Here is a 23,633-nt window from a genome sequence, read left to right on the forward strand (position 1 = left end):
TTTTACAAAACAACCATTACATCAATTACCAAATAACCAATGTATTATAATGCCAGTGATTTGTAGAATTTTATAATCTCTATCGAAAATCAATATTTTTCAATATCATTTAAGATATATATATATGTATACTGCATATAATTGGATCTATCATATACATCGAGTCATTACCAATCAACGAAGCTATACACTATATAACATCGAAATTATTTCAATACTCATTACGCGAATATCAAATACAAATTCACTCAACATCCAATACATTGGAACATTCACATCCAATAACGTCTGTTCATAATTATAAATATCATTTACAAATTAAAGCAATACAACGTTGCTAAAACAAAGGTTAGTTCAGTAACATTTTTCTAAGCTTTTGTAATTTTTAAGCATAACAAAGCACGAGTTAGTCTCACGCGCAACATTCTTAGCAGGTCGGGTTTACCATTGGCGGTCGAACGTAGCCGAGGAGAAACGACCCTTAACACGATCGCGAATACCGGGTTGTGCACGAATAGCTTGAGCTTGCGCGGTGCTTTCGAAAGGCGCGTCCTGGCTCCGTCGTCTGATCGCGGTTGGGCTTTTATTCGTTGTCGAGCTTTCGTGCTGGAGCGTGCGCGTCTCTCATCGTAGCGAAATAAAGAGAGAAGGAAGGAGAGAGCGGTCTCGTTCGCGTCCGGCCGGGTCATCACGTACCAATCCCACAAGTAGCAGAGACGCTGTATCCAGGAAGGCTAGATATAGGGTCGTTTTGCACGCGAAAATGTAACGATCTCAGTAGTGGGGCCGGTTGTCTGGAAAATTGGTTTAGACAGAAGGGGAGAAAGAGGTGATATCCCTTTCCCCGCGTCGCAGCTCGCGAGTGAAGCATCTTGCAGAGGGGATCCATGGCGTGAAGCATCGGTTGGTTCATCCAACTATTTCTACACGGAAGTCTGAAGCTTGAGAAAACTCAGGTAAGTGGGTACGCATATACCTTCTTCCTGTTTTCGTTTGCTCATCGGGTAATCAATCGCTCGGAGAATTTACGATCTACATAGTTGCTTCGCTTTCTTGCCTCGCTGCCGGCTTCTTTGATCATTTTCGTTTGTTCGCATAGACGGGCAAACGCTGGAAATCACTTGCTATATTGTATTTGAACGAAAGTTTGTTGCAATTTGAGGAAGACTCATGTTTTCAAAGAAGATGATGTAATTTGATATCGGCTTTTCGTATTGGTTATTAGGAGCATGAGTAAGAATATCGACTATATGAGTTTTTAAAAGTCGTGGTGATAGTCACAGTTGGCGTTTTGCGCAAAATTTCGCCCGACTACGTGCTTGACTACGTACGACGCAGTACTTCGTTGGCCTCCCCTTTCACCTTTCGCTGATATGTCTTAATTCTAGCGACTACAGCTATATTTCAATACTTTTGCCAAAATATTCTATACATTACAATTTCGTATTATAAACTTATTGCTTGTTATAAACTTATTTAGAATTTTTACATATATATACATATACATATATATATATTAGATGTATATGAAAAATTAATATTAATAAATAGAGCGTATATCTGCTTAAAATGAAACGAGACAAGATCAGAGTCACACAAATTTGTCTAATACTCGAAATAGTATTATGATTTATTAATCGATTATTGGACTTTCTTGTGAGTAGCGTCCGTATATGGAGTATATAGATTTCGTATATACATGCAGTATGTTGTATCTTGAATTTTCGCAACAGGTTATGTTTGTAGAGTTCGAATAACGTAAGAAACAGTATACAAAAACAATTTACAAATCGTAAATAGACAATATCTGTCAATATATCTCACATAATTGAGTCGGTCAAAAAATATTTCAGACTTACGTGTTACCTGTATACTTTGAACCCACCAATTTTTATAGAGATTGAAAGTTCGGGGAATGTCATTTCATTCTTCCGAAATAATTTAATTATTTCTATATCTATTACTAAACCAAAAAATTTTAGAAACTACTAAGATACATAAAAATATCTAATCATTTCGAATTATTTTTTAACTCATTATCTACATAATTAAAAATCATGAATAGTTTTTAATGATATTTAACCTGCAACATAATTTAATTAAATGAGAATATTATATAAGACCTTGTTATCAGTGTATCCTTACATCCTTTACAAATAAAACTATAAAATCGATGATTCTTTAAAAAAATTTTTTTAAGAAGATACTACATATCATTAAAGCAACAGGTTGTTTTAATCATATATAAAAAAAGCATCTTTTCTAAAATATTATTATATATAATATAATTAATTTATTGCACTCTATCCAGGAAATAATTTTTTAACGAGAAAAATGTGTATGTTGTGTTTCAAATATTGGAATAAGTTCTCTATAAAATTGATAAACCATTTGATATTTGTTTCGCCCAAGGAAGTTACTTCTACTTTAGCAAAATCAAATTTAAAGTGCCCTATTTCTGATGCGATGGGTAAATAAAATTGCTGTTCGTCAAGCGTCACATATCCTTCTTTTTATTCTTTTTCTTAGGGTCATAGATAAGGAGTAGGTTAAAGATCTCTGAATACGTAAACGCTACTTCGGTCGATGACTGCTCGGGGTGAAACAAAATAACAGAAACATTTTATTCACCTTGTTTTGCTTATGTTTTTTTGTTAAACGATTGGTGACTTCTTGTTTTTTGTTTATTATTTATTGTAACATTTTGATTTTTATTTTATTTTATTTTTACTAATCGTAACATAAATTTCTAGTAGTAGCAACTTGGCAAAGTAAATCTGGCAAAAGGTATTTTACTTGATGTAGCATAATACGAAATTAATTAAACGTATTATAATTGTTTTATGTGCTTAATTGGTTAGGAGGGTAAAATAAATTAATAAATGCAACGAAAATGTACTGCAACCTGCACTTAGGGATCGCAATTTTCTTTATTCCGTATAAACTATGGGACGAATGTGTGAAGTATGGTTGGGTCTTGTCATTCTCTCGGAATTCTTTAATTAACTATGCCTACAATGCTTCGGTGCTTTCCCCTTTCTAGCTGAAAATAAGAATATTTAATTAGAAAAATGTGCGATACAGCGCATCGCATCAAAATTTATAGCCAACAGGAATCGTGATTATACAAAGTTTTAATATATGTATTAAGTTTTATTCTGCCTTGTATATTTTAACTTCCCTTTGTTTTCCTTTTTATCTGTGGTATATAAAAATTTTGCAAAACGTTATAACAATTTTATATTTAGAAAACCTTCATTTTACGTCTTGACGTTGAATATTTTATTATTATTTTACGAATTCTATATTTCTAGATTTATAAAACGAGAACATACTACACAGGTTATGATATTTTCCACGTTGACTGATTTTCTGACACTTAATACATTATTTATAAAAAATAGGCGACAAAAGATTTTCAAAAGTAGAAATACAGTAGCTTCTGGATGTTTCCAATCAAACATCATAGTTCTCTTTTATGGATGAATCATAAGTAATATCTAGGAGATACTATGACTTGTAAAATAGCATTTCATTAAATTGTCTGCAAGAAATATTCCATTAATTGTATAATGATTTAGATTGATACAGTTTGACGCAGTAAAATGGTTCATAAAGTGAAAATAAATTTAAACATTTAGGTATTACAAGTTTTTTTAAACCTATTGTAGCCTATACATACAGGCGTGTAATAAAAGATAGAAATAATAATAATAACTAAAATAACATAATAAATAAACCACACACTTTCAAACGTCAAATAACATGAAAATCAGAAAATTATACTTACCTTATCTTCGTTTTGTAGTTCTCATCTCTTTACTTATATTCCTAAATATTTTTGTATAAAAATCGATAGTCTACTTATAAATGAACTTCCTAACCAGCGTGCAGTAATATGAATAATTGAGAATCGGACGGATAAATTAAGCGATTATTGGATTAAACCAAAGAGGTTCGTGATGTCGAAAGTCGAGTGTTCGGCACACGTCATTCTCGTTGCGATCGAACTTTCTCCTCCGCTGTATCTTCGGTGTTTTTAGCCGCGGTACACGACCTAGCTCTCGGTCTCGTTTGATTTGATGGTATGTCCTCTGTTAGCCGTAAATCTCGGTGCGCGTGCCTCTTTTGTCAAATGCATCGCGTTGACGCGATGAAACACGATGAATCCGGGGATCAAAAGAAACGGGACTCGGAACCGGTTCTATCTACTCCTTCAATCTTTTCCCTGCAATATACTATACATCGCGACGAATGCAAAGAGTTTCACCCTTCCACGGATTTCAAAACAAATATTTTCTTCGAAAGGAAACGCCGATAACGATACAGGTAGTCACCAAAGTATTTGAACACTTATAAAAACCTTTTACGAATATATCGCGTATTTTATAGGAAAGATTCTGAAATTTGATTAGCACCATAATGAGACAAAATTGTCACGATTATAGATGAGGTGGACGTTGGATGAAAGTGCCCAGTAAATACTCTTGATGTTCAACAAAAAAGACTTATTTAACAATTAACAATTGCGCTTTGCTTCGCTGTTACACTAGACCCTTCGCACTTCACTGTTCGAAACGGAATGAATCTTTCGTTCAAAACCAAACGGATTATTTTCTTTGTTGCCCCTCGATATCCCCATTTCGCACGCGTTTGTTACATGTTCGTGACGGTTGCCGCGTATGAGTTCTTCAGAATATTCGGCAAAAAGACCGTAGTGATATCGATTGTACATTAGGCATGCTGGCCTTACGCTCTGAAGATATAGCGCTTTATGTCGCGGAGCCGTCGGAAAATTCTATTCTAAAGATATATATAAAAGTTAGCAGACATTTATTACAAGTATACACTTCATATAAATCACCGGAGTATTTGATCAGAAAATTATTGATCGTATATAGCAGTAAACCACAACATTTAATGAAACAATTTATAACTATTTATTATTCTATTTTTAAGACCACTATTCGTGCTGTGTATTAATTCTTTATATACGTTTTGTGTACGTTAGCGACGATTGTCTCGTAACTTCTATGAACATTTACATCAACTGGTTCCAAATTGCACCAATATAATTACAAACAGTCATATCTTATCATAGTGTTGATTAGTTTCGTACAACACATAATTTTCTATTGTAAGGGTTCGGATAATTTTATGAACTAATGTACATTGAACGAATTGTACAGAAATCGTTTTTAGCTTTAGCATTGGAGGAAATCAGAACGGGCATTGACGAAATACAAAATTAGCGCTATGAAGACGAGCGCTTAATGTTATTACTAACAGCTGGTCAAGATAAATGAAGAAATCGAGTCTTTGAATCGAAACTTATTGTAGCAATAAAAGTTAACATTATTTTAGAAACGAAGATCAAATACAGTTGGCTCCGTGGACTGATTTAAGTATTTTGTCGCCGAAATATGTGTTGAATGTAAAAAGTTTCAGTCCTTCACAAGTTCATTGTATGTATGTAAATATTTTGTTGGCGACAATCGTGTATCGTGTATCAAACGAGCTATCGCGTGTTAGAAAAATAAAGAAATCGTTTTTTAGCATTGGAAAAAATTGAGATGTGCGTTGGCAAAATAAAAAGTAGCATTGTTGTTGAAACGAAGCTGAGTTGGAATACAATCGGTTCTATGGACTGTTTTAAACAGTTTTTTTTTGTCGAGACGCGAAGGTTTTCATTCTTCTATAGGTTCGGAATAAATATTTTATCGGAAATCAAACGATGGCAATTGTGTATCAAATAAACTATCACGTGTTAAATATACAGAATATAGGAACGCATGTATGTCTACAAAAAATATACAGAAATTGTATTTTATCATTGGGACGCGCGTCTAAATTGGAATACGTGTAAAACGACTGATTTCGTTGAAAAAGTAAAAAACGAAACTCAGTTAACGAAATTCAGATCGATTGGAATTCCTGGATTTAAATCGTTTATTTAATGTGAAATGATTTACATCAATTATACGCTTGACATTAGGACAATACGCATTTAAAGTTATGTTTGATAATAGACACATTGTTAGTAAACATTCTGCGCTGTTAGGATGTTTTGACACAAGTAGCATTTTTATCTTATAAGATTAACGTTTAGCTATAAAAAATTACAAGTACTCTGTTTTTAATATAATCGAGTGTGTCTAATTATCATTTGGAAGATAATTTTCGCTCTACATACTTCTCAATTCAATACTTAATTAAAATTGTTATAAAACTTATTTATTTATTTATTTATGAACCGAGGGAACGAACGTAAGGCACTTAATATAATTCCTATTTATCCATAAATCAATATTCTTTATTATTTTAGTACGCAACTCATATCGTTTATTTTATTTAAAGCAGAACGTGTTAATCAACTAATTTTAGAAAGATTCTCTTTTCCGTGGAAAAATTTCGACAGGCTCGAAAATTCGTGGAAATCAAAGCCAGTTATCTATTAAACTACGTATTTCGGCGTGTATTGCGTGAATTTCAAGATGCTCGATTTCAAACTCACGCTCATCTGTCGTTAATACAAGTGCAATCGATTTTGAAGGACCACGACGATTGCTGCCAAATCGAAAAGGTTATTCGCATGACCCATATTCAGCTTCTCCACGCGAGATGAATTTTCATACGGATGGAATAGCGTGAATTGGTTAAAAATGATCACACGGTTAACTAACTGCCTATTAAAATTTGACAATGTTTAATATCTGTTCGATCATTCATAGTGATTCATCGATAATGGACGTAGAAACACGAAAATGACATTTCTTAAATTAGATAAAAATGTAAAATATGAAAAAGTATTTTGTTTCGAGCGATATAAATAAGGTTATGCGAGTTTGGATGAATAGGGACGACGGTAGCGACGTGGTTAATGTAGTTGGCTACTAACGCCTAGGACCCGGGTTCGAATCCTGGCAATCGAGTTTTTACGCTTTTCATGGATCGTCGACGTTAGGGATCGTCCGCATTGGAGAAGGAGACTACTACTAAACCGACGTTTAGGCTACTACACCGTTACTTGGCTGCCATAAAGCGCGAGGCGCGCTTATATTCACGGAAGGAATTTCGAAGAGGGATTCAGAGAAATGAAAAAAGAGGCGGCTCCGTTTCCTATAAGGACAAAACCACACCTACATCAGCCGCCGCCCCCCCAAAAAAAAATTGCGTTTAGGAGTCTGTTTAACATTCACTCCTTGATGCCTAAAAGAACCCCCGAAAAACAGAAGCCGCCCAAGCTAAAGCGACAAAGCGGACAAAATAGTAAAATCGGGCGGCGGAGAGGATCAGAAATTCTGAACGGGGCCAAGTGTGCAGGACGGGCAACATCATCATCTCTATGTGGTCGGATGATATTCCAAAATCTGTCGGGGAATTCCCCGACAGACTCTTACAGAACGCGCTTCGTGGAATCGCAGAGATTAGATTGCCAGCAGCAGTCATCCGCGGTGTCACTGAGGACAATATTTCAAAGCAACTACTTTCACGGGCTTGGCCACCGATCGTCCATTTTGATTCATTTTTCATTTTTGTAAAGTAATAAGAGAGGCTCCTCCATTTTCTATCAATCATTTTCTATCACTTATATTTCTATTTCTTCAAAAATTTTACGATTCAAAAGTAGCTCAGACTACAAGGTTTATTTTAATTATTTTGATACTATTATTTTAATAAATTTGTGCGAATATTTGTCGATGAATATGTATAATTATCTTTACAAATTTTATATGAGTTCCAATTTGTCAAGAAAGTCCAGTTAGCGAGCAATATTACAGCAAAGGAGCCTTATAATGAAATAAAAAATCGTATTACATATAATTTATTGTATTTGTTTGCCAGAAAAATTAGTTACAAGCCAAGAATATTTTACTTCTAGTGAATAGTATACATTGCGAAAGATGTTTGAAGTATGTTAGATTACTATTTCTTCTGCCGATGCAATTCTGAATGATCTTGGTACATAATTTACAAAAATGTTTGTGTAACTTCTATCTCCAAAGCGATGTAACGAAATATACGAGTCAATAAAAAAATCGGAGAAAGCTTCGGAGTATTTTTCATTAAAAAAAAGATCGTTTCTTTTTAAACTTCTACTTCTATTTAAATTTCTATTTCTACTTAAATAGAATTCTCAATGAAATTTATCGGTGAATCAAATGTGAGTAAACAAACATACTATGTAATTTCGTGTCAAACGCTATAAACTGTTTAAATTATTTTGCGTTCTTCATAAGATTGAGTTCTGCTTTTTTTTTATTAATTTCATATGTATACGGCTCCTTGCTATTAAAAACTAAAATTAGACGATGATTTATGATCTATGATTTATTTTTCAAGTACTGGAAACTTCGCAATGTTAACGAACTAATGAATAGCGACATAGTGATAGTTGATGTATCGATTGATTGTCTTTGAGAGTTTGTATTTCTTGAAACTCTCAGTCTTTCACGATTATAAATCGAACTGTACTATCCTACTTTAGTTATAGGTTAAATTATGCAGTATGGTAAAAGAGGTGAATTCGAGAGTCTCATAGTATGGATAAGACCAATTAAGCTGAATATAGGTCAAAAAGTTAACAATGCCAGATTTACAGGAAAAATTTCTCTGTTTCTAACGTTATCTTAATATATAAAGGCGTAAAATAGCCTTATTTACCACATAATCCACTGTGAAACGAATCATTCTAATAACATTGATTTTAGAAACTGTAATAAATTCATTGTCCATTTGTTATTCTATCTGATGCGTACTATCCGGTCTGCGAATCTTAAATTCTTTTCCTTAACATCACTTTGATCTTGAAAGAAGTATATTTTTGCTTGCATAAACTAGTCTTAAATCTTCCTCACTTCTTTATCCTACTTCGATGGAATTTGTATTCGTAGTTACGATTAGTCTTCTCAAAATATTTTGTTTCGCCCTATATATATATGTTACTTTCGTGTTATATACTTCGTTTCTCGCCTATATTAATCGTGCTTGTAGTACAACTATCTTAAACGAAGTTGAAGTATCGTGTCAATAGATACAATATGATGCTTGATTGTACTTAACTTTTATTCGCGATCATCTTCATTGGTCTATATAGTTACGACCAAGAATAAAATGTACAAGCAGAAAGTAATTTCTTATATGAAAATAGATTAGAAATGTAGAATACAATTTATCATCCGAGCTCTGGACATATATGTTGAAAGGAGGAAATATACTGAGATGTGTTTAAATATAATATAATAAGAAAAAATGTTAGGATATGGTACATTCCTTTCTGCTGTCCTGGCGCGCCACGTGTCGAAAACTACCCTTTGCTTTTTTCGTTGGTGGGCGCGCTCGCGCACAGACAAACACACACGCACACATTCACATTGAGTCACGTCATGACTCAATCGTCGTTGCGTCGGCATCGGCATCGGCGTCAGTATCGGCTACTCAAAGATATTTTGAAGTGATACCACTTTTACCGCAGTTATCATTTCTATATACATACATGCATAACTGAGATATTGTTCATGGAGCTATTGTTTTTCTTATGTATTTATAGAATGCGTGTAATTGTAGTAAATACCTTATCAGAGAATGTGACAAGGAAATATAAATAAAAGAACTATTATTTCTCCATATAATATTTACGTAACTTTGATAAGTTATTAGTTTTCAGAAAGTACAAAGGAAGATTTTATCAGCGATACTTTATTTTATGAATTATCTTAAATTGGAGTTTTTTTTGAAACCAAGATTGGAGTGAAAAATATTTAACCCATAATTTATAATTTTAACCCATTTTTCCTATCTTCCTATATTGTACTTTACCTATAGTTATTATCACACTTGTTTTATACGAAAGTCGACTCTGTTCAACATCCATGAAACTTCAGTTAGCTGTTATTTGAAGTTTGAACGCTTGAAGACTACAGGAAAGAAACATGATCACATAGTCCATCTATTTTAGAGGGAAGTAGTTTAAAGTTCAGTATGTTATTAATTAATTCCACGTTTACAAACGACATACCTGATTTTGGGACTAACCATATACTTTACCACATTCTTCATAACTCTAAAAATATTGCTTGTCATATTACCGAAATATTGCTTGTCGTTATTATTGAAATATTGCTTGTCTTAACTTTAAAATCATACCTATGTAGTTGCAAGACCTTGTTAACCATATTTTCGGACCTAGCAAATTCTTTTCATCTTTAGCTATTTTATACTAAAATATCACTTTTTAATCAGAATGTGATATTAAAATTTAAAAACTGATATTCCTGTCACAATTTTTCCGTTACGAGTTGTCTTCCGAAAAGATTAGTCTAATTATTCTAAAGATGTCGATACACACTAACAAAAGTGACAGCAACAATTACGCAAGAACGCCGTGTACCGGAGACAGTTAATGCAAATCGAGACGCATGCATCTGTCTTTCAAGAGGCACAACGACAAGCAGAAAGGATTGGCGGATCGCCAGTCTGAAAATAACGAAAAATAAGCAACGATCAGGATTTGCATAATAGCGGAGGGAACATCGTCCACGAACGGAAGTTTCGTGCGATGGGCTTCCGAGGCGTTGCGAAATATGGAACCAAGTAAACGTTGGATGCCTCGTGATTCTGATGAAAAACACCGTGTAACCCCGTGGAAAAATAGACAAGTCTGGGTACACGTGGTACAGCGGTCGTTTGTTATCTTCGCGCTAAAAACGAACTCCACAGTTCGCTACGCGCGAAAGATTACTTTGCACGGTTTCAATTCGTTTTTACGACCGACCCCTGTTTTATAGTCGATGCGCCATTACCTTGTCGAGAAACGAAATCGAAGATGTTGTCGAATTTCTCGCAGATGTTTGTCGATTCTACTCGAATCGAGTGAATGCCATTAAAAAGAAAAAAAAAAAAGAAAAAAGAAGAAAAGACGCTGTCTCGCGACGAAACCAGCGAGAGTTGTGGAAATGGATTCGTCTCGATATTTGCAAAGTGAAATGGTAGAACTAGTATTTTAGGATGAAATTCTTTGAGATTTTTTCTCGATTAGTTCTAATCTGCTTGGAATTATTTTTTGATCATTCTCCCTTGCAATTATTGCCTAAATGCGTGGGATATTGCTTGATGGAGAAATGCATTCTTTCACAGATGTACAAAAGGGAGAAAAATAATTGTTATGGGTTTTGAAATTTTACAATGTAGATTTATTAGACTAATGGAGTATTTGTGTGCCGTATAAAAACGAACGAAATACTTGTCAAGCATCGTACGAATGGTTGTGTATTATTTTCGAATTATTGAATGAATTATTTTCGATTAAATTTTTCGAATTTAAGTGTCTCAATGACTTTATAGAGAGAATACAAAAATCCAGCGATAAATATATAGAAGAATTTATCGTTCTGTTTGGAAAAATAGATGTGATTTTTAAATATTCAAAACGCCATTCACATTGGATACCGTTTAATTTTATTTATTTGGGGATATGGCTTGTCCTAGTTGCGTGGAATTTTGTACATATATACAGCTTTGTGTATCTATAACAGATATTCGAAACATAAAAATATTATATGTTGTATCAGTCTATGATATTTGTAAAGTTAGATTACAAGGTAGTAAGGTAGATTACAATTTGAAGAAACTTCTTTCAAAAAAGAAGAATAAGAAACATTTTATAAAATACTTAATTATAACATGTTAAAGGAACTTCTATAACATAAATAAGAATTTCATAGAAAATATAGTTTGAAATAAAAAAGCAGCTGAAAGATAAAATGATTTTAATGCATTAGGTATGCATATTGTATTATTCAGAAGGTAGCTATAGCATATTTTAGATTCTACTACACTGTGTACGATCGCTCCAATAACGGGGAATTCCTAGTCGGTGTTAATTTTCAGAAGAATAATTTGCAAAATTAAGTACTTACGACATAATCAGATTTACGGTCGTGCAATTTGCTTTCACGCGATAAAGTACGCGTCGTGATGAATATCGATGAATCAAAATTTCCATCGTACACGGAGAATCTTTTAATTTATTATCTCTATTACTGTATCTATGAAACTACGCGATCGATCACGATGTCTGGTTAGAAGACACGTGGTTTAACCGAGAATAATGGCGGGAAAAATGCTGTGAAAATTTGCGTGGCGGTCGAATATCCAACTACAAGATTAATTACAAGAATTATTTCCTGAATTACGTTTGTTTCGTCGCGTCCCTGATTTAGATTAGTCAGGCGATCGTTTCAAGTTTTCTGCTGTAGAATAAATAAATCACGCACTTTCACAAACCGATCTGATTGTTACGTCGCTCAAGAGTATTGATTCGATTTGCTGTGTTAGTTCCCAAGTATTCACGCTCGTGTGTCGTGTTCGAAATAAATGTATCGAAAGTATTTTGATTTCGACTTTTTAAAAATGTTTCTCCGTGATATATCTCTCAAATTAATCAAATTAATTATTCACTGTAATTTTTGAATCATGTTATATATTTGATATATAATTGGTTAAGATTATCTATCGATGGTAAAAGAACATAAAAATATATGTTTCTTTAAAAAGCAGAAACTTTTGAATTGGACGATTAACAATGATCGTGTAATTATTTTATATTACGTATGTATTTAACGAAACCGATGATAGAATCGATGATAAACAATTTCAAAGTCAAATAATTTTCATCTATATTTTTGTTACACACATATATCGTGTAACGATTTAATATTAAGTGACTATCACGGTGTTCATTACTAGCTTATAGCTCATAGGATAAAGTTTAATGAATAATGAAAACGAAAAGAATCGATATTAAGGTATATAAGTATGAAATAAATGTTACAATGAAATGTACTTATTTGAGGTAAAATTGTCAAACCTGTATACTGTTAGTTTTGTTTGATACAAAGAACTCTGCTTAGTATGTATTTATTTATTTCTTCTTCAGAGATCTTTAGTACAGCCTTACAATGCTTCTGAACTAAACTATCGCTAAAAGATGGTACTCGTATGGGAGTGCTTCCTCTCTGTTCTATTTGCCTAACGAACTTTCGTTTCCTATCTGTGCTTACAATTGGTATTGAGACTTAATTAATAAGAACACAAGTTTCCGTAGTAGAGCTTCGTTTGTGAACGTTATTAAGTTATATAAGCGTTGATAACAATTGAAGTATTGGTACAAGGCTGGTTTTGTCTAAAATAATATAATGACCATGTTCAGTGCGAAAATAGATGTGGAACAACGCGGAAATGTCAGCTACATTTATTCTAGCATCTACTCACGTGTAGATCACGTTTACAGATTATTTCTAAACTATATAAATCCATATTTGTAGAATTCTATTGAAATAGTTCTATGTTATTTCGCAACTTTTTTAATCGTTCACATATTGAATTTTTTAATTTTGGCTAAAATTTCATCCACCTTCCGAGTCAAGTAATTTAGATTCCTAGTTAAATAATTTAGATTTATCTATTAGATGGATCTATAGATGGATAACATTATTAAATATTCTTTATTATTGTTTTATTATTGTGACATTTTTCTTTCATACTATTTTTCTCTTGATCGTCATATTATCGAAATATGCCTTCCAATAAAACTAAATCTCAAGCAAACGATATTTTATAAATGCCGAATACGATTAAATATTCAACGCGAAGCTTAAAATATTGAAGCGTGAATGAATTTCATTTTCTGCTTGTCCATCGAATTTTCTTCGTTAATATACCATATTTATGAAAATCCTTTTTCGATGAAGAATTCTTTCGCGATGATCCTCCTCTTTCGATTATCATCCTTGAATATTTTATATCGTTTTGTGTAATATCTACATTCTGTGCATTCTTACATTTTCAACGAATGCATCAATATCTCCAATTTATTTATTATGCAAAATTATCCCAATAACGCAAGAATTTCTTTTCTTTCGGGATAAATTTAATAGTTATTTACAGGAAAAAAATCTGGCAAACGATAAACCAGTTTGTAGTTCGTGTGACGATCATTTTGCAGTAGACAGACGATTAACGCAATGTCTCATATACAATACGTACAATGGTACGTACAATGTATCAAAATGCGTATTTTTCAAATTGTTACAAAAATAGACTCTGTTGGATTTCCTTCGGCTTAGCACGATTACTTTTCAAATGACTAAAAATAAAAATTCCTAGAATCCGATAGACTTCACCTTATCGGTTATATTAAATAGACCGTCTTACGCGTCAATAGGAAAAGTTCAACGACAAAATGATCGCAAGAACCGATTGTTATGTAGCTACAATCCTCTCTAATGTCTTAACTGGATTTATTGTTTTTTGGACGATCTACTGACACGGTTGAAGCAACAGTTTTCAGCTGCTGTTATCTTCATCAGACCTATCTGATCCTCTCAAACGCACACGACAATATCTTGGAAAGTTTCTTCCTTCCTCCTGTCTGTGTGTCCGTCCTTCTGTTCCTGTTATAGCTGATCGTTCGGTAGTCTGCGAGTCTGCGAGAAGCCTTGTGCGAATAGGCCTCGACCATGCCAGCAGACTAAAATCATTGGCTTTTATAGCGCGACACGACGCCTGTTGCGCCCTGTAGATCCAATTTTCTCTTTACACGTTGAAGCTACGATAGTCGAACATGATTGGCCAAGTCGAGGATCGTTCAACGACTAGCCACACTGTTCGATGATGCTTCACGACTTTGTTCACACTTGGGTAACTTTCCCAGTACACTTTTTAATTGTCTTCCTTGTTAAGAGCATTTTTCTGTATTAAGTATCGTGAAACTTTGATTGGTGCGAAATAATGTTATTTTCTGGAATCAGGTTGTTATGTAGTTGTTGTTTGTAGCAAATATTTTGTAATTTCTTTATATATTTTCAAACGAGTTTCAAATTTTACCAATATAATAATGACAGTCTTGTATTTTAACAGGACTAGTGACAATTTCAAAATATTTTGTTTGATTTATACAATAGATTAGTTATCAAAATAATTACTTTTTCCTGAGGAATTTAAAAATTGCGAGAAAACAAACACGTTTCTAGTAGACAACGGATAAGAATCATTCACTAATAAATACGATAAACTCAATGTTTTAAACTTTTAAAGATAAATATTATGTAAATACGATATTACTTAAGGAATATCCTAATATTGTAACGTTACGAACTCATAACTCTTAAATCTCTGCATAAGCAACATACTCTTCCGTTTCTCTTCCTTTTTCCTCATTTTTTATTTCGATATTTATCACTTGCATCGCTGTTAACGAGCGAATGCATCTAACTTGCCTAAAAATGATTAATTTTTGCTTATCGTTCACGAGGGTTGAGAATTGGCAGCGTGCCCCGTTTCCAGCGGCGTAAAAGCGATTCGAGGGTGTACTCGTGCAACCGTTTGTTACGTGTCAGACTTAATTAAAATTTGATAGACACGTCGAGCGAGAAAACGTTTTTTCACTCACGTTTTTTAGAACTGTGTTTTCTGTCGTCGATCTTTTTCTTCTTTCTTTATATAGATTTCAACGTCCCATCAACTACACCTGCGGTGGATCTTGATGGACGTGGTTTTGTAGTTTCAATTGCGTTCACCTCGTTCGTTCACGTTGTTTGATTTATCCTAGAAAAATGAGGAACATCTCGTGAATACTTGAGCCGTCAAATTTTTTGTTTCGTGAACAAAAACATCTCGACGAATATAGTTCCACATTGTCCACGTATCAGCCGTGATTTCCTCCGTTTTATTATTTGTTTGTTCAGGGGAACGAATCATTTTGGCGATCCGCCTCGCGTACCGAGAAACATTTTCGAAGCGAAAATAAAATTGCTGCATAAACTGTTCCTCCGGCGTCAATACAGAGGTAAATTATTCTCTGTTTCGTCATGTTCCTTGTTCTGTAATTCTGCTAGGTATGAATCAATCTCGAGTTTGTTTAACGTTATTTGCATCATTTTGTTTCACAGACTGTTGCCAAATGCTATGCACCTTTTCATTGTTTCTTTGCATCGGTATATAATATGTAATCGGTATATGATACGTAAGAATTCTCCTAAGGGTTTGAAAAGTCACTATTATCTTAAAATCTTTATATAATTTCAATTTTATATTGTAATTTTACATAATTTTACATATAAGAGAATTAAATTGCTGCAGCTAAATAATATAATTATTTCCTTTCGTATATCAGTTAATTTTCAGTACAATAAAAATGATGTGTGAAGTATACGAACTTACAGATCATTGCATCTAAATTTATTAAACGTTGAAGAAACGTTACGTTTTAGTATAATTAACATACGTACTGTTTAATTCTAGTAACAATAAAATTCCAATTCTTTATGTATAATTTTCAATGTTTGACTAAAACGGATAAGCAAAAAAGAAAGAAAAAGAAACAAGGAGCACGATATTATATGTAGTTTACAGTATATATCATAATTAAAAAGATCGTTTATCGTGAAAAGAGCAGTTCTTGCGTTTAAATTAGTAAAACCACTTGATTTTAGTCAGATTAAAAATATCTTTCGTTTTTTACATTTCAAACTCGGTAGTCGTTTCGAGTGGTTGTATGCGTTTAGTAACAGTATCAGGTATAGCATAAATTTTAATCAATCTGATGATACAGTTGCTCGCCACAGCTAATTTCAGTAATATAATCTGGAATTGCTCTTAGCACTAATTGCACTCAGTACGCGTCTATTTTATTATCCTCCAGAATTGTGTCGTTATTATCATGCAAATGATTTTTACAAAGTTCCCATGACGAAAGATTTACGTACATGCGTAAATTTTATTTATTACTTTGGACACTCTCAAATTAAAAATGCCCATAGAAAAGTTTAAACTTTATTTTCGCTTGCAAGTAATGGAAATATGCAATTGATACGTGAACACAATTTTTTGTGTTCAGCTTAAAAGTATAATACAAAGATAATTTTCAGTTAAACTGAATTTATATCCTTATTAAGTAATGGTGAGAAAAAGTATTCTTCATGATCGCTTTTTAAAAGAATTTTGTTACCTTTATGAAATTTTCTTATTGTTAACTTTATCAGTATTATTATTGTTCATTTGAAAATGAATATAGTAAAATATTAATTACTTGAATCAGAAGCACGACAAATCAGGCACCTATATTAAAAAAAGAATGAATAATTGAAAACAATTGAAGTTTGTAACCGTAAGTTATTTCCGGACTGTGTACACGTTACTCATAAGGCAAAAACTTTCTTGGTTTTTGTACCTTGCGTTATTTATTAATATTTATACTTACTTGAACAAATATTAGATATCAAATAAATATTCTTAAAGTTGAAGCTCAAATAGGAATATTTCTAAACAATGAAAAATTTGTAATGCTTCGTACTCCAACAATTTTTCGATACGTTTAACCAAACGATTGGTAATTTCACCACACTTATGTTTTAAAACTTTCTGAAAAGCCATGTTTCGAGATCCATAATATTTATGGATTTTTATTTATATATAAAAACCTTCTCCTTTTTCCATTTTTTGTCGCCTAAAACGAACATTTAACGTAAAATTTCTATTAAAAATTTTTCTGTACTAAACACTCTTGTATAAGACATACAATTATGTTATACATTCATACTTCTTGTTAATCATAATTCAGATTCATAAAATTACAGCGTTTCTCTCGCTTTACTCTGCAAATTTCTGCTCGGCCGTAACCGTACACGTACACAGGAGTACAAAAAATTGATAATTTCTATAAATATAATTTTGATCCACTCTGTAACATACAGAATAAGTATATTTCTATTGCAGATATAAAAAAATCGTAGAGGAATATTTTACATCGTATATCAGACTATTATTGTGAAGTGTCATCTTATTCAGAAATGCATCGGTGTATTTGCAAAGTTCGATCGCATTATTATTTCTAAATGAAACTCTACGATTATTTTTACATTCATTGATTCTTCGTGCCATTAAATGGTTTCGAATAAAAGAAATATCGACGATGCACTTCCGAACAAAATCGCACTGCGCAATATGACAGAGTTTAATAAACGATGTAAAATTTTTCTGTACAATTTTGTTATATCTGCGATAGCATCAGAGCAATATAACCCGTCCCAGTTACTAGACTTACCCATTGTATTTAATTCACTATTCTATAATTAATCTTTCTACAAAACAATACGCGAAACAGAGTGTGAAAGATAAATGCCTAAATGAGGCTTCGTCAACGTTGTCTGATTGAACCTAATGCCTTGTGTCTTTTCATAGAACGAAATAAATGGCTTACTGTTCTATATAAGAGATCGTTAGCTTGTAATCCGAAGTTGAGACGTATTATGCGCTCAGTGGTTTACGAAGTTTCAAGGTGCGACGCGGAAATTGCTTGATTCACTTTCGACCGGTTCCGTCGCGTTTAAATAAAGCGTGTTGCACAGTAGTTTGTGACGGTGATACGTGGCTCTGGAAGAAATGCAAAATTACTCTTGTACAGCTAATCCTCTGTGCTTTTCGTCGTTAAATGTCGCTTCCAGAATTTCGCAATCCTTTGTATACGCTGTCTGCTTGTGAAACGTGTCTTACAGTGAATGGCTTCTTTTTCCATTTGCGAGGCTTTACGAACTAACGATATCCCTAATCCGTCGTCTGGGTTGATTATGGTTAATTAAATTAGTATTGACGCCAAAATTCCGACCGATAACGCGAAAATTTTGTTTTTTGGATATTTGCGCTTTTTGCAATGGGTTAAATGGTTAGGCAGAAATTGCAGTGAAGAAAAATTTGAAATTTGAATTCTTATTTGAGCTTTTTTTGGATTTGTTCTTTTCATTGATATTGTGTCTGTATCAACGGTTGGTAGAGAAGATATAATAATATTTAAGAGAAATTATACGATGAATAGACATTTTCAAAAATTTCTTATTTAATTGATTTTATCATGTTAGATATAAATCAATTTTATTAAATCTAAGATTCGCTTACTTCTGCTATAAAATTTTCACATATAAAATTCCAGATCATTTAAATATTCTCTTTTCCATACTCATTAAAATAAAGTTATTCCTACAACAAGTACAACTTCTTACATTTCTTCAATTGTAAGGACTCTCTCGTACTATTTAAAAGCTTTGCGATAAGAATTCCAACAATTTATAACTACCCCCAAACAAATCAATTGTATTTTAATCATCAAGGTTTAATTAAAATGTAAGGTGTTTTATAATTCTAAAACTATCAAGTATGATACTAGAGGTAACAAATGCTATTTTATTATTCACTACTATTAAATATCGATACAGTGATTAAAGATAATAATTGCTGTCACTAAATTTGTTAATATTATCGCGTATATTTTTCTAAAATATCTGCTCGTTCTCGTAAAAAGTAATTTTCGCGTGGCCGTATAGTTTGCCAGATGAAAAAATGAACGCCAGTTCCAGAATTAGCTCATGTCTTCGACTGAATTCATCGCAACAAAAGCCCTCGCGTTGAATCGTTTCGACGCTATGCGATCCGTGCTCATTTCCGGGCATGCCTGATGATGAATAGGTTCACTTTCTGGCCATAAATGCGATTTTACGGTGGTACGATATCTATAATCTTCATTCTGTAAGTTTGGTTTAATCTTTAATTACATTATCGAGACAAAACCATAGGGCTTGTTGTGTGGCGAATACAGACCAAAGATAACGATTTATTTAATATATTTAATATTTATTTATGTTTGATTTATGTTTATATTTATTTATGTGATGTTATAATACTTATCGTTCAAAATTGTAGCTACGGTAAATAAAGTGTGAACTGAATTCTTCAATGAATCCTGTAAACTATTTCGAAAATAAGTATTTTGTATGTTTGGATAAAAAACGGAAAAATCTTTTCTGACAGAATTTATGTAAAAATACCAAATATGCATGAGCATATTGCAAAGTATTATTTTTGTGACATCGAGTTGAGATATGCTATACCCATTTATATTTATCCTTTGTCCTGTTTTATATTCGTCACAGAAAAATGAATATTTAAAATTTCTGAACTGTACACTCCTTCGGAAAGCAATCAGATGTTTCTTGTCAGGTTTAACATTTGACGAGAATGAATTAAAATAGAGAGATCACGAGATTGAGAGATCGTTTGGTCAAAGCTGACATCCGTATGTCTGCTTTGAGAAATGTGAAAACTCAGTTAATTCAGCCTTCTCGAGTGATCCTTGACCTCAAAAAATTAGGTTCCGCGTTTGACTGAAGCAAGCAATTTCCTTTCGTACACGCACCATTCTTTCATTTTTCTACGACCGATTTTATTTCCTGCGTATTCTCATTATAGAGTTGCTAACTTGAATTACGTATGTATATCTCTCTCATTATATTCACAGTTTATTTCTAGATAGCTTTTTATTCCATGGAGAATTTATCTGAGAATTTATTCAAGTTGAACACTCATCGTTATCTGATACTGAAGTTTTTAAAAAATATGAAGTAACTCGTTCTCTTATAAGGTTAACGTTTCCGTACGTAGAATCGCCAAAAAATTACGATGAAATAATATGAAATATTTATTATTTCTTTCTTCGCATAATTGAGTGTATTTAATTATTATTTGAAAAATAATTTTCATTATATTACTCAATTAAATATCTAATTAAAAGGAATATAAAATAAAACGTACCAAGGAAATGAACGTAGAGCACTTAAAATACTTGCTATCTTTCAGAACGTGTTAATCAATTATTTTTAGAAAACCCCTCTTTTTCATGGAAAAATTTTGTTAGGTTCGGAAATTCGTGGAAATCAAAGCCATCATTACCTAGTATTCACTACATATTTCGGCGCGTATTGCGTAAATTTCAAGATGCTCGATTTCAAACTCACGCTCATCTGTCGTTAATAGAAATGCAATCGATTCTAAAGGACCACGACGACTGCTGCCAATCCAAAAGGTTATTCGCATGACCCACATTTAGTTTCTCCGCGCGCAACGAATTTTCGTACGGATGAAATAACGTGAACTGCGCAAACACGCATGATCACAGGCAAGTTAGCTGTCCATTAAAAACTGTCGATGTCTAATGTGTTCCATCATTCATATTGACTTTCGTTGATAAACTAAAAAAACATGGAAACACGAAAGTGATATCTATTAAATTAATTAAAAATACAAAATATGAAAAAATATTTTGTAATCGCAATATTTGTTGATATAATTCAATTAGTATCTAGAATTCTAAAACCCCGGAAGATTTGCAAAGGAATGTGCAGATAAAAAATGGATGTTCAATGATTTAAATATATGTATGTAGGGTTTTATAAATAGGAATGTCATAGGACGACGGTAACGCTGTGGTTAGCGTAGTTGGTTGCTAACCTTCCAAACCCAGGTTCGAATCCCGGCACTTTACTAGTCCAGTTTTTCACCTTTCCTAGATATGAAGAAAAGGAGCGGTCCCGGATGGTTGGAAGAAAATCTCCCAATCGAGATTGAGTACAAATTGCCAAGCGAGCTAGAATTAGGATAAGACCTTAGGATAAGGCGCATACCAGTGTGAAGAAGAAGAGTTAGGGTGGTAAATATTGTGGGTGTTTACCCAAAGGAGTTAGGTGGTGATGAATAACTTTGTCAGCACCACCCGAACATCCATTCATAAATGGGAGGTCGTCAACATAGGAACGGGAAACGCTTAATTTTTCAGCATTTAGTAGATTTAAGGAATAATGGGATTAGGGTATCCCGTTATAGAAAATGTAACGAAAACGTCGGTAACCTGAAAGTTATCAGTAAGTCGTCAACAATCAACTACCTCCAAAAGTGAAGGGATCGTGGTGTCAAGGAAGGATTAAGATGTCAGGAAAACCGAGCTGGGTTTGGTCAGTTTAGTAGCCTACTACGTGCGTTATTCAAGCGTTGTCCTTATTTTGCACAATTTCCACATGTATCTCTGAATTTTTATAACGCAATAAAAAAAAGAATTCCTTCATTTTCTGTAAATGTTTCATTTATGTTCATATATTTTTGAAAAATTTATAAGTAACGATTCAGGAGTTAATTCGATATATTTTGATATCTATGGTAAAAATAGCAAAAGCTATTATATGCTATATGTTAATTGCACAGACTAAAAGATTTATTGACAAATATTTTAATAGACTCGTACGAACATATTTTTTAATGAATATGTATAATTATCTTTACAAATTATATATTATTTTAAATCTATCAAAAAAAGTCAAATTATTAATCATGAAAAAGAAATAATTAATCATGAGTCATAAAAGCTAGTAATCGACATATCGCTGGACCACATGGCCCATTGGGATTTCCCATCTTTCCTAGCCCGTCAGCATTTTCACTTTTCCCTGCACTGTAGTTCATCGGGTTTTTTCCAAATGGTTTTTCCACGATACTACAAGATTAGTAATAGAAATATGTTATACCTATTTTCGATTGAAATGTTTTTCAAATACTTTTAAGATTGTTCAATTACAAAAATACATATTCATCTCATTATTACGTTTTGTAAGTTATGTTTTATTTTTCAAAAAGTAACCGTTTACTTGTTAGGTTTACACAGTGGGTTTATCGATCCACTGGTTCCAGTGTATCTTAGGTTTTAGTGGTTTCCCAGGCATGCTGTCCTTTTTTACAGACACGCTGCTCAGCATCCACGAAAAAGTTAGAAATTCAGAGTTTAGTCGGGCAAGTTGGAGTAAACTTGTGCTAAAAAAAAAAGAACATATCGCTCTTCTTGTCTGGGGAACGTGTCTATAGATTTAAATTTTACTATCTCAAAAGTTGAAGATGAAAAATTAAATTGCCTGAGTCGAAATGAATTATCTTTCATAGTACTTATATTAAAAGAATTTTATAAATCTAATATTTCTTACAAACGTGTATGTAGTACTTTATGCTCTTTACAACATTTTTTACGATTTTTTGACAAACTTTCCTAAAAGTTACAAAGAAAGAAATATACAAATGTAGTACAAAAACATAATAATCGTAAAAAAATAAGGAAGAGTGATAAATTACTGATAAATAAATAACAGAGAATCGTCTTTTTCTTTTGCTTATTGTATGTATGTCTCGTAAATGTCCGCGTTGCTTGTGAAGTGATTTAATACGAACCTCCCAGAAATTTTTTCATTTAAAAATTCTCTATTACGATAAAGATAGTTCTTCATAACGATAGTTTTCCACCACTATACATTCCTCATAAATGAATGCATAATCTAAGAGATATGAAGAACATAATGAGTATCATGGAATCTTCCACATCTGCCTTATTAAATTTTGTAATTCACGTCAGTGTCATTATCAATATTAAGTAAATATAAGTGATGTTTATTTATCTATTCTAAATCTATTTAAAATGTATATGATACATCGCAATAGGGATTGAAAATTAAATCCGTGTCATGACTTTAACTACAATAAAATATATATTTCTGTACATAAGTACATTCTATATAACAAAAGATGTACCGATGATTGAAATTTATCATTAGTAAATTTCGTATCTTTAAAAATATCAAGATTATTTTTGAACGTTTCCTTCTAAATAGAATTTTTTAAAATGAAATGTATACATATATATTAAAAAATAACAATCTAAGAAGGGAATTCCAAAAATACCAAATTTGCTGTTTCCCACATAATACACAAAG

General features: G+C 32.6%; 1 protein-coding gene across 1 annotated transcript in view; it reads left to right on the forward strand.

The window, feature by feature from the left end:
* The first annotated feature begins 564 nt into the window (after positions 1-564).
* The window catches only part of LOC100744711, a 50,386-nt gene continuing 27,317 nt past the window's right edge, over positions 565-23,633 (forward strand). The window contains exon 1 of the mRNA XM_003494178.4: positions 565-956. The gene's annotated coding sequence lies outside the window, so the exon portion shown is untranslated. The remainder of the gene's footprint in view (positions 957-23,633) is intronic.

This window comes from Bombus impatiens, unplaced genomic scaffold, assembly GCF_000188095.3.
Source record: "Bombus impatiens unplaced genomic scaffold, BIMP_2.2 scf_1707, whole genome shotgun sequence".
Lineage (NCBI taxonomy): Eukaryota > Metazoa > Arthropoda > Insecta > Hymenoptera > Apidae > Bombus > Bombus impatiens.